Here is a 12,835-nt window from a genome sequence, read left to right as displayed (position 1 = left end):
TCTCGCTGAAGGTGATGAATATTTAAGCTGCTGTGGCCCTATTGGCACTTTCTGAAGATGGTGAGCCAACTGGCTCAAAACTAACCAGGCAGCAAAAAAATAATTCATCTCTGCCTCATTCTACGCAATGAACCAGGTCAATTCCCCTCTGTAGCTGCTGATGCCTTGTAAAGGAGGGACTGGAAGCATGTGGCTGGGATCAGAAAAAAAGGAGTGAGACTCCAGCAGTCTGGGCTGAAACTGGTTTGAATTGCTGTGAAACTGCTCCAATGGCTTTTCAAGTTCTTTTAATTTATTTGGCAGTTTCAGTCTTGAGATATTTAGCAAAGAAATTATGGATTATGTGCTCTTTCCTTCTGTCCCTCTGCAATTTCCAAGCTAATATCTCTTCATCAGAAATAGTCTTAAAGGTCCTTAGTTCTATACCATTTGTCTCAAGCTGAAGTCCTAGGAATATTTTGGCAGTTTGCCCATTCACTTTTATTTGAAAAGTTGATTACATTTGAAGAATTCAGGCACATCCACAAAATCTGCCTGCAGAAAATACCACCAAGTGTAAAATATAAATTACATTTTTTAAACAATAAATTCTATTAATTTCTACATCTTCTAGCAACCTTGTCTGAAAGAGCTGATCAGTTGCCTTTGTCCTGCTGAGAACTGTTTTATGCTTGGAGGAAAAATTTAGCCTTTTAAAATCCTACAGTTTTCTGGTGCTGCAATAGGATTGTTTTCTTGGCTCCTTCCTCGTAAACATACATTAAATTCTATGTCATTTATTAATATAAATAAGACATCACTGTCCACAGCAGCAGCAGATACCCTAAATTTCGTTGAGCACATGGAAAAAATTTTACAGCTGCCAAACACTGACCATTGTTATCAGAGAAGAAGCAGGGCAGTCTTCCTGTCTGTGCTTTGCTGGTCCCATGTCCCTTGAGCAATAGCTCATGGTCTTGAGTAGATGAAACTGATGGCAAATTTATTCTTTCCATGAATAGCTTACACACATCTTCTCAAGCAGCCACTCTTCAGTGTGTGAGACATTTCAAAATCAGAGTTATTGGTGCCAATTCCAACTTTTTTTGGATTATTTCTTTGTTTCTTATCATCATGTACTCCTAGTGATTCATCAACCCAATGCATTAAAGATTCTTCTGCTATCAATCTCTCTATCTATCTCTGTCAGACAGAGACATAATCCCTTACCATCTCTGGGATAGTTTAGCAATGTGCGCAGTGAGACTATGCCTTTGTCTCATATTGCCAGCCAATCCTACATTAGGCACAATGCCTTCAAAGTTTTGGTTAGGCAGGAGTACAGCCTCAGTTTTCCTGTCATATCAGTGCAACGTTTTCTTGGCAGCTGCAAACGCCTGAGAGTCATTATGTAAATCCTCTAAATTCCATGTATCTCATGGTGGTCATGCAGGAATATTTTTATCTTTCCTCTGTGCTCTGCTCTAAGGTCTCCATTAAAAATTGGGTAAGTGCTTTTGAGTGTCCATGATCTTTCCAGTCTAAATAACTCCTATCAGTTTGTTTGAAAATTTTTGCATCTCATCTCCCTTCTGTGGCTCACACATCCCCTAGGGTCCTACAAGTCTTGTGTCAGCCTTGATTGATGGAGATGTATGAGATCAAAACATAGAAAGGCTGGACATCCATCAACTAAAAATGAACTGCTGTGCAATATATTTTACTGGACTCAGCTCAATTGTAATAACCTAGGGAGAGCTGGCAGGGTGGTGGGACTGAGGGATGAGAGCCTTTCAGCAACTGTTGGACTCACACTCTGCCCCTTGGATTACCCTTGACTTGCATTGTTGTCCAAGCAGAGAGAAATGTGGGAAGCAAAACCAGACCCCAAATACAGAGTTATGTACAAAATGTATGTGTGTGCTTGGGTCTGTCTCTGTGGATATGCCCACAGACACAATTAAACATTTTCCTAAAGTTTTAACCACTTAAAGATGCACCCATTGTAGGAGGGTTTTAATGCTATTTGAAGATATCTATATCAGCTTAATACAAATGTATTTACACCTTTTAGGGCACAAATAGTTTTGTGCAAAAAGCAGATCTTTGAGATCAGTGACAAAGGAACATCAAGAAGAGAAAATATCTAATTTCTCCATTGGTAGAAGCACAACACCAGCTGGCAGGAGGACCCTTTATCAGGGAAGACTGACACCTTTTGAGCCAGACAAAGTAAGTCAGCAGCATATTTTCTTTTTATGAGACTGGCATAACTGCACGTGACAACAAAGTATCTACAGACAGTTCTGCTTTTCTGGATGCTAAAGCAAAGGTTTGAGCTACTTAAAATTCTGGTTCTTACATGAGCAGCAACTGCTTCCTTTCTATCTGTGAGAAGGAATAAAACACACTAAGAAAAAGAAAGTACTCTGTTCCCACTTCCTATGCTATGCAGTAGACACAGGTTTAGACATGGATTTGGCAACTTTGAACATGGTGTTTATAGTTATTTACTGAAGCATATCATTGCCCTGTGGGGAGCAGTTCTCCCTGTTCCTTTGGATCCCATAATTCAAAATTCACCACATCTTCAGACTGTAATTAACATTAGCTCGTAACTGCCCTGGATGCTGTGTGCCAGATGTCACTTGACTTAAGGCTCCTTTATGCTGCCAGACTGCAAAGAGCGTTTATGGTAATGGAAAACGGGAATTGCAACATCCGGAATAGCCCTTGGTTACATGGAGAGCACCACCTAACAGCTGAGAGCCATGTCATTTGTTCTGGAAGAGTGACTCTAGCTAATACAGGTACCTTTCTTCGCAAATCAGTAACACAATACTCAAAAATAGTTCTGCTCTTTGTTCCTGTGTTTATTCTCTCCATTTTGTACAGCATAATTTTGCCAGAATGCACCTTTACCACCTCATTTTTGGACTTCCATTTTGCTATCTTTTGCTTTGCAAATGGAAGAAAACTGGAATTAATGTGCAACATTTCTAGTTACAAATGAAATATGAAAAATCATTGCAAATACAAGGCAGAACCAGAAAGAAGGGAATCTTTCCTGAGTGTGAAAGGAAATTAATTTTCTGCATAGTTGTTTTAAGTCAATGAACATATTTTAAGAACATTTCTGTTTATAGAACACTGACTTTGAGGTTTTCAGCATATAGCCTCCAAAATCAGTATTATCTAGAAGATCAATGTTATATCAATAAAGGAGAAAGCGTGGGAAAGAGGTTCAGGAAAAAATAGTGTCATGATGGAAAGGTAAGAGGAAATAGCATTTTTTTTTGGCTGGGAGATATTCCTTTTTTGTGAAAATTCTGATAAGATTGGAACAATATGACAACGATGTAGTGCATCTTCTGGTTGCCTTCTTCTTTGAACTTCACCAAAAAAATTATACTATGGAATTTGATTTATCATGAACAGAAACAACTGCTATAGTAACACCAGCAAAAATGTTTAACCAGAGGCTATGCTGGGTATGAAATCTTTTCTGACTCGTGCATCTTTGTAGAAGGGCATATTAATGACATTATTGCCTGCTGTCAATAAGAAGTCCAAAGCAAATTTTTAGATCTGTGAATGCAGTCAAAATTAATTCTGTAGTACTGAAGGTCCATACAGGGTTGCTTGGAAATAAATGGTTCTTAACCTATCATGTCTGCAATCTGTGTTAATACATCAAGTTTAATCATTTTGGTTCACTCAGTCCAGAACTAGACATCTCTCAAGTAACCTGTGTGGAAGATGTACAAGCACATATGAAAATTGTCTGGTCAATAATTCACTAAACTTGGTCAAGAAGAAACCTGACTGTCTTCCCTATTGCTGAAGGGCTGTGAACCTTATTGTGCTTAACACTAAAACAAAATGGTAGGGTAAGAACTTGGAATATGTGCTACAAGTTCCTCTTGCAAAAAGAAAATTTCTTTCAGCCTCTTTTACACACAAATGTGGCAAAAATAATGCTTGTTCTGCAGAGATAACTTTTGAGATACTAAGCTGTAGCATGACTTCCCTCGAGATCCAACTTAATTGGAAGGCAGTGCAGTGGCGCTCATTTCCTTTGACTTCATCTACACTGGATGCTCTGTGTGTTTTAAGGCAAAAGAGGTGCTCTCTGATGGACTCTGAATCCTCACTTTCCACAATGGTACTAGAAAGAAGATAAGTGCTGATAAAAGGATGACAGTGATCAGATTTTCCAATGGAGATGTAAAGAAGATCATGTCAGATCAGAGGGTGGTGGGTAACTTTTCATTTTCTTTAAGGAAAATAAGATTAACTAATTTTCCAGCAAGGTGCTATAATTTATCCTGATTTGCCAATTCTGAGAGAAACTGATGAGGAAGAGTGTTGGTTTAACAACTTTGAGCAGTGAAACTGCTTCATCTACAAAGACAGAAGTGGAAAGGCATGAAGGTGACAGTCAAAGAAGGAACAAATGTGCAGCTGGCCAAGCAGGAGACTGAACAAAGGCAAGGGGCATGGGCAGCCATCTGAAGCAAGGACTGGTTTTCATATATTTGTAGAGTAGATAGCACAGAGGTGTCTTCCATGTCGGCATTATGTAAATATAAATAGTTAATAATAATGTGGGATAAAGTGGAAATAAGTGAGGCCTTGGCAGCACTGGGTTTGTTTTAAATAAATAGTTCATGGATGAAAGCCAAAGGATAGAGGTGGGAGGATGACTTTCATGTGCACACTGTTCTCCTGCACACTACAGAGGTGAAAGTAGCATCACCTGGACACAGCCATGAGGGTGAAGGACAGGAAGGAACAGCAATGAGAACATAGCTACTTTCATGGGTGGCAGATGCGGAAAATGACCTTGAAATGACTTCTTAAAGATGGCTTACTTTTGAGCACATTGTTATGATTGAATCAGCTTATGCAAATATTGTGAACATGCTGCTATCATCTCACTCTCCTTCCAGATTTATTATTTTGCAGATGCACAGACAACTCATACTGCTTATCCAGATGGCCTGGAGGTGCTGCAGTTCCCTAATAATCAGATAGGTATGCAAAAGCTCATAATGTGAAATGCAGATTTATTTCTACTATGAAAGTATGGTCTGAATTCTGACTCCAGCAGATTGGGTATTTTCTTGCCATTTCACATTGTCTTTGCATTTCAATTTCAGTATATTCCATCACTTCACTTCTCAGTTTCCTCCTACAAAGCAAATATAATAATGGAATGTAAATGTAGCTCTTACAATTCTGATTACCTGATTATGTGATTCTTTAATTTCTTTTACCAGTATTGTAGATGTAATTTGCATCCTCACTACAATGTCCAAAAAACAATCCTGACCTAGCCTGGTGTCAGGCAAACTGAAAGAGCACTAGACAGACTTCTTACATCTTTTCTGCAGAAAAACACTATCCCAATGACACACAAGAAATTATGTTTCCAGATCACACAGTGAAATGCCTCTACAGTGATGGACTGAAGGAGACTTTTTTCCCAGATGAGACAGTAGCAAAAGTAGAAAAGCAAGTCGTGTGTAAATAATAAGGACCACACTTAGGACACAGATACAGCGACACTGACATTTAAAACTGTGGTTGGATTTTCCATAGCTGGAAAATTTCCAGATGAATGGAAAAAGGTTTTGTAAGATAACAGGGGTTTTCAAAGAATGTGGCATTGAAAATTCACTTCCACCTTGAATGATAGGTGATAATCTACCAGTGGCAAAATGACTGTGAAATATTCCTAATTTAGTTCCATGTATCTTTATAGTGGCCAGAGTAGCTGGGAGATCACCAGTTGTCAGTGTTAGCAATGTGGGTACTAAAGGACTCTGAATGAGGTCTCCTGAGCTCTGTTCCCAGGTGTTTGGCTCCCCCTCTGATACTGGACAAGGACTGAGATTATCTCAGTTGGTTAGAGCATGGTGCTGATAACACCAAGGTTGTGGGTGTGATCCCTGAAGGGGCTATTCACTTAAGAGTTGGACTTGAGAGTCCTTGTGGGTCTCTTCCTAGTCATATTCTGTGAATCTGTATTGTCTCTCTATTCCTTCATGCAAGATGAGAAAAACAGCATCAGGACTCTCTTATACTCCTCTTCTGGAGAAGAGAATGGGTCCTGTTGTAAAAATGGATTTTCTGCCTGCAAAATGTCTTAAGATCCCTGCATGTATGTAAAATTTGGATCTCACCATCCATTAGGTGTTATACTACATATTGAAGTCTCTTTGTGAGACCAGACCTCTAATGCCATCCCACATAAATCCTGAGGTTTTCCACTTGACATTATTTTCCAGTTTCATTGACTTGTGTTAGCTCTGTGAGATGGGTTAATAAAAGACAGTGTTTCCTCATCACTTCATTCATTGCTACTTCTTTCAGGAATTGAGATAAACTAGTGGAATTTAGTGGTGGCCAAAGGGGGAGTCACACAGTGCAGTTCAGGAGGAGAGAGTACCTGGATGGCACTGTGAAAATTGTGTTCTGCAACAGACAGGAAAACAAGTGTTCCACTGGATGAGTCCAAATCAAAAATGAGGAGGGTTATCTCATTCTAGACAAGAAGTGATTTCTCCCTGTAGAAGGCTGCACTATGCATATGTAGCTGAAGGCATCTTCTTGGCAAGTCAGAACTGTTAAGAAGATTTAACTTGTGAAAATTAATGGATGGATCTGTAGGGCTGAAATTACTTTGGCGCAGCAACTGGTGCTTAGATTGGAATAACGTTACCTAAATGAAATTACTCTTGAGTGAGATGCAGTCACGCCCTTTTGTGTATTCAACATTAAACAAATACCCACAGTACTTTTCACCAAAGTGTTTGTTTTGTGGTACTGATCACACTTTCCCTAGTTTTTCTGCAATTTGTTGTGAAAGTGACTAAAATTAAGAACTATGTTGTAAGAACCCCAAATATACAGTTCAGTGCTGCCTTACGCTGACTAAAATAAATCTACATAGGGTTTTTATTTCCTGAGTTAATAATCAAAAAATGTGTGGAAGTGATCAATGTTTTCAGTTTGTTTGGATTCTTTGGAGCAGAATTTCCCACAATGTATCAGGGCTTATAATGAGCTGGTCATTAGACCAAAACCTGAGCGGGAGTGGAGAGAACAGTCACAGCTCTGGATATCCCTTCCAACCAAAGTTATTCAAAAATTATATGATCATAATCTAAAAACTCTGCCTCATGCATTTCAAAATAAAATGTAATGTTTATTCCATCCTAGTGATTATTCTGGATCAAAGATCTGGATCTTCTGGATCTCTCTTCTTCATCCAGCAGTCTTTCCTCTGTGTTGCTTTGTCTTCGAAATAACATTTCCCACTATTGCTTTTATTCTTCCAGTAGCTCAAAAAATATTTCTGGTCAGTGAATCTCTCCATCTGTCAGGTTCTTTGGATGGAACTTGATACTTAGAGGGATTAATAATTTATCAGATGCTGCTTTCAACTGCCTTCCCCATAGACTGCCTGTCCAAAAACCATAGAATGACTCGGGTTGGAAAAGACCTTAAAGATCACCTAGTTCCAACTCCCTCTGCCGTGGGCAGGAACAACTTTCCCTAGACCAGGTTCCTCAAAGCCCCATCCAACTTGGTCTTCAACACTTCCAGTGAGATGAATTTTTCCAAATCACTGAAACTCTTCTCTTGTAGAGCTCAGCTCATTACCTGCCCACTGACTGAGATACCAAATTATCTCCTTAATGCCCTTCAAATTCCTGTAGCAACAAATACACTGTCATAGCATGCTGCTTTAGCCTTTTCTTACACCTAAGTGCAAAAATTGCAACATTATGGAATTGCTCCCTCTTCTCTTCTGTTTCCAGGGTCAGACAATCAACAAATCACCACTCAAATCGCAGAGCATCTTTCAGGGAAAGAGCAAGAAGCATTGCTCATATTGATCATGCACATACTTCAGTTTATCAATTTAGTTATGAAGCTGTGAGCAGTTTGGTATCAGCTGGTGTAATGATAAAATTTTGTTGTTTTCCCTTAACTGCTTCATAACACTCCCACTTTCAACTACTGAAACTACTAGTTAGTATACTTTGTTTTGTAAAAGAAAACCTGAACTAAAGTAAAATCAAGACATCATTCTTTTCCATGTGTTTCACCAAGAATTTCAGTTCATGCTACCTTATGCTGACTAAAACAGATCTATGTTGATTTTTTTTCTCAGTAAAGCTTCATAAAAAAGTGAATGTGACTAGTGTTTTCAGTTTGGCTGAGAAACTAGATACGATACCAATGTTTAATAAAGGACCATTGTTTTATTCCCAAGAATTCCTCTAACAAAAGGTCCTTGTTCTCCAGTTAAAATGCTGATGGTCTTTTTGTTTCTGTAGTAAATCAGAAAACAAACTTTGCTTACAGCTTTTAGCCTTAACTCACTGTTTACTATTCAATAACCTGCCACTGAATCACAGAATCCTGTGGAAAAGCAATCCCTCCTAATTGTAAACCAAATAAGGAATAATTTTGTTATCATGCTGCTTGCTCCTTGCTTCATTAAGCACTCTTGACTCTACTTGCAGGAAACATTTTGACTTTGGAATAATCTGCGCCATAGTCCTGCACAATATGTCACTCATGGGGAATACGTGCAAGGCAGTCTCGAGAGCTGTGCACAAGGGTGACCCTGTGGAAGATTTTGGAGCAATTTTGCCAGCCTCTGTCTGACCATCGTTTTACCAAGACTTTTTTTTCAGGTGGTATTTTATAGTATAATAGCAAATGCATTTTTAACATAAAGGACACACATTGGGTTTGGAAAAAAAGAGGCAGAAAATTCACCCAGATGAATGACAATCTCTGTCAGTTATGTTGTAATTGAGAGCTCTTCAGAGATGGGTTCTGACACATCCCACTTTGTTTTTCACAGGCTGATTTTCACACCCTCTCTCCTCCATCTTCCACTTGCCTCAGTTAACCAGAAGCATGGCTTTACCATTTACAGTTCATAGCTGTAGGAACAAAAATAACCCAAAAATAATCTAAATTAAGTGTGACTGCATACTGTACTTAAACTGTAGCAACACACATAGCTATTTCTTGTTTTTTATCCTGGAGGATTTACAATGAAATTTTTATTAATCCTTCAGGGAGATAGAATATATTTGGGAATTATCACTTTTGTCTTTTCACATGTTTTCCTGGCCTTAGCAAAAACATGCTACAGCCAGTATTTGGCCTCAGTATCTTTTCACACTTAGAATATGCTTGTGAACACAGCAAGTTCCATTCGGACAGCCAGGGGTGTGGGCCTCTGGTCTTTATCAGAGGAAATATGTGTGTGGTTAGCTCATAGTTGCCAAAGTCAGGTGTAGGTAACCAGTAACTGAGTTGGGCCGACTTTTGTGGAGAATGTCCAGCCTCCTGGGATTTGTTTGTTTTAACTTCACCTTTTGCTCACAAGCTTTTTTTTGGCATGCTATTTTTTCTTGCAGCTGGGAAGTCAGTGTTTTTCTTGGAAGTGCTCTGGCAGTTTTCTTAGTCAGGACAGCCACCTTAGGAATTGATCCTCTTGCAGCCTTCAGGGCAGGTTGTGGAGAAGAAGCAGAAGTACATTTCACCACTTTTTCATAAGTGAGTAAGCCAGGCACTCTCACCAGCTGCGCTCCAGGGCACATGCCTTCTGCCAGCCTTCATCCCAACTACTTGGTTTAGCCTGAAAGTGTCAATCTGCTTGTAGTTCAGCAGGTCAGCAATACTGTGAAAAAGTTTTCTTCCCACAGTGTCATCCATGGAACAGCCTAAACACAAAGCTGGATTTTAGTTGAGTTCTAAAAGCCAGGGCTTGAATTTATTATAAACATTCTCATGGAAGTGAAACTCCAACAGCTTCAAGATATCTCTTGTACCATAGTCATATGCCTTCACTTCCATCTTCCTTTAAGGTGACTTTCTTTTACAGCAGTAAAATAATTAGAGCAGTAATGCACTGCTGCATTACTGACACATTAGGCAACACTAATGGCTGAGACTGTGGCCAAAGTTTGAACTTCTGTAAACGACTTTCCATATTGCAAAGTAATATGTAATTCTATATTCCAATAGTAATAGGTATATGAATATATTTAGTGATGTCCTACAATTAGACCTGCAGTAACCTTCCAACTCAGGTTTAAAATGCTGTTAGAATGGAGGCAGCAAGGTCTAAATTGCACTGGAATTATTTCTGAGAATCCCCTTATAGATAAGAGACAGACTGAATTTGAATTATCCATAGTGAGAGCTTTCCTTGAGTGAGGGGTTTATAGGGAACAGGAGATAAATATGGTAAGCAGTTACTGAAGTATAGTTGTGATGTAATAAAACTTACATAAAATACCATGAAGGGGAAAGTAGCCTTGATGTGTCGGTTGCAGTCAGTTATTCTTTTCAGCCCTAGAAATTTGGGGGCCTGCTGCTGAGCTTGCATACAAACCTAATGTGGCTATCTCAGAAAATTATTGTTATCTTTTCTTCCACTTTCTTTCCTGAGAATTCTTTGCTTTGTCTGCATATTAAACAGCACTACATCACAGGCAAAGAAAAAAATGAGTAACAAACAATAAGCAAACAACAACCAACCAACCAGAAAACCAAAAAAACTAACACACAAAAACCTCAACCATACCAAACTAAACAAGATTTACAGTAGCTGGTTCAAATCCTGGGACAAAGATTATTAAATTAAGAGAAGAATTATGTAGTTGGACACAGCCATGGTAAGGATTTGGATGAGTCACTTACAGACTGCAGTTAGCCTTTTCTTTTCTTCTCTGCTTGACAATGCTATTAGCAGTGTCTCTGGTATTGAACATACAGTCAGTGTGTGGTAAACTGTGCACAGTCTCCACTAGGTAATCATAAGTTAAGCTGTTAATAATGTCTGAACAATGAAGCTTTCTTTGCTGGTTTATTCACATCAGCTTGTACTTATGAACTTCTTTTATATTTCTGGCATTCAGGGAATGAAATTAAACTTTGACATTCAGAGAATGCCAGTTTACAGGAAATTGGCTTACCAAACCTAGATATAACAAATGTCTGCTTCAGTCTCCCAGATAACTAAATGCAAAGAAAAGAAAACAAACCACTTTAACTGATGAAGAACACCTATCCACTTTTGAGAAAGCCATATCACATATAAACAGAAGCTCTTGAAGTGCAATTATGAAGCATTAACTCTAGGATTAGGCATTGGTCTAAATGAATGAACAATTGGTCACTTTACTACATATAAATGTGCACTCAGATGAGCCCTGGTCTCATCACCAGCCTTCATTCCCAGTGGGTTCTATATTCCGCCCATTCCTTAATAACTTTTAAACCCACCTGTGAGTTTGCTCACATTCTTCCACAACATAAAAGTGACCACAGCTGTCTCTGACCATGCTTGAGTTTAACATCCACATACTGCTGCTGCCAACCAGCACCCAGAAGCAGAGACCTCAGAATCATAGAACCAGAATGATTTGGGTTGGAAGGAAGCTTAAAGTCCATCTAGTTCCAACCCCTCTGCCATGGGCAGGGATACCTCCTGCTAGCCCAAGTTGCTCAATGCCCCATCCAACCTGGCCTTCTCCATGAGAGCAGGATGCCATCCTTTGTGACACCATGGAACACAGAGCATTCAGCAGACAAACATCTATAGGCTTATTACCCATTGCCTGACTTAAAGCTCTTGAAGGTTTCAGGCACATGACTGGGGAGGGATTCATCTGGCTACCACTTCAATCCCAAAGCTAGCATCCATTGAGACAGCTACACCTGCTCTTCTTAACCTCAGGCCCTCAGAGTCAGACTGATAAAAGCTATTGTTTCACTGCAAAATGAACACTGTTGTTGGGGGTGAGGTAAGAGCTTGCCTGGTAGTGAAATCTGCAGTGAAGCAGGGTGAGTCTGCCTGCACCCTGCTGCTGGTTGAGGCCTCAGCACAGACAGACCTGTGCTATTTACTGCCTGCTAGACTGAAGCAAGGCTTGTGGAGTCTTTCTTGACCATGAAAGAGCAAATGTCTCATGCCACAGCAACCTCAACTATCTTTTTTTGTCTTGCATTTTAGTGAATATATGTTCCTAGCTGAACTTCTGCCTAATTTTTTTTTATATTATGCAGCAAAATCCCTACAGCCTTTGCAATACATGAAACCATTTAAGTTTTATAACTGTGTATTGTCCATGCATAACCATGCAAGTGGTAACTTTCAGTTAAGTCATGTCCAAGACCAATGGGCACTTTTATATTTATCCTGTCCCGGGCATAATCATGTTCATTGCATTGTTGCCCATAGCGAGGTATTCCCTTGGTATTTCCTTGGTATTCCCAAGGTAACAGAGCTTTTCTTCATGGTCCCTGGTCCCCTGGAAGTGTTGTCATTCAGGAAATAACTACATAAAGTCCTGTGAAAAATCAAGAGTGAAAAACAGCTCCCCAAACCAGAGACCACAATGTCCTATCTCCTGTGCTGATTCGATATCAGTGATACTGAGATCCTCAAGAAGGTCAGGACACCTTTTTCCTGCTCCTTTGCCCCAAACTTTTATTGCTGAGCATGCCTTCATGTGGCATGGGATATCCCTTCCATGACTCTGTCTCAGCTGTCCTGGTTTTGCCACCTCTGAATTCCTTGGGCACCTGCAACCTACTCACTGAGGGGGAAGAGTGGAGAAAAATAGAAAACCTGGATGTTCTGCAAACACTACTCAGCAATAGCCAAAACACTGGTATGTTATCAACACTGTTTTAGTTATAAAAATGTGAAATCCAGCACCATATGGACAGCTACAAAGCAAATTAACTCCATCCCAGCCAGACTCAGAACAGTAAAAAGAGAAACGACATTAAAAAAAAAAAAAAAAAAAAA

At 39.4% G+C, this 12,835-nt stretch overlaps 1 pseudogene; it reads left to right on the top strand.

Annotated features, from left to right (window-relative positions):
- Window positions 1-1,426: 1,426 nt before the first annotated feature.
- LOC136358548 (centromere protein J-like) lies at window positions 1,427-6,544 on the top strand (annotated as a pseudogene).
- The last annotated feature ends 6,291 nt before the right edge of the window (window positions 6,545-12,835 follow it).

The sequence above is a fragment of the Sylvia atricapilla genome, chromosome 3 (genome assembly GCF_009819655.1).
Source record: "Sylvia atricapilla isolate bSylAtr1 chromosome 3, bSylAtr1.pri, whole genome shotgun sequence".
Classification (NCBI taxonomy): Eukaryota; Metazoa; Chordata; class Aves; order Passeriformes; family Sylviidae; genus Sylvia; species Sylvia atricapilla.
Note: the sequence above shows the minus strand (reverse complement) of the source record. Positions and strands in the feature narration are given on the sequence as shown.